The sequence below is a fragment of the Sinocyclocheilus grahami genome, unplaced genomic scaffold, assembly GCF_001515645.1.
Source record: "Sinocyclocheilus grahami isolate Dianchi unplaced genomic scaffold, SAMN03320097.WGS_v1.1 scaffold1874.1, whole genome shotgun sequence".
Taxonomy (NCBI): Eukaryota; Metazoa; Chordata; class Actinopteri; order Cypriniformes; family Cyprinidae; genus Sinocyclocheilus; species Sinocyclocheilus grahami.
Genome location: NW_015507053.1, coordinates 98,359 through 98,591, shown reverse-complemented (window position 1 = coordinate 98,591; position 233 = coordinate 98,359). Strand labels below are relative to the sequence as shown.

Here is a 233-nt window from a genome sequence, read left to right as displayed (position 1 = left end):
CCACGTCAATTCAATTCACTTTCACTAAATTTGTTTATGTCTGGCTGCGCAAATCCTTTTACTCCAGACTGCTTTCTGAGTGAGGGACAGTTCAAGGCAGGTTTTGTTAAAAGGTTCAAACTCAATGATGTATCAGTACCCATTGTTCATGATCCAGCTGCAGATTTCTGACTTTAAAGGGTTAGTTCACCCAAAAATGAAAATTAGCCCATAAATTACTCACCCCCGAGGCA

At 40.3% G+C, this 233-nt stretch overlaps 1 long non-coding RNA gene across 1 annotated transcript in view; it reads right to left on the bottom strand.

Annotated features, from left to right (window-relative positions):
• LOC107573141 (uncharacterized) overlaps positions 1–233 on the bottom strand; it is a 12,280-nt gene that overhangs the window by 1,289 nt on the left and 10,758 nt on the right. The window lies entirely within an intron of this gene.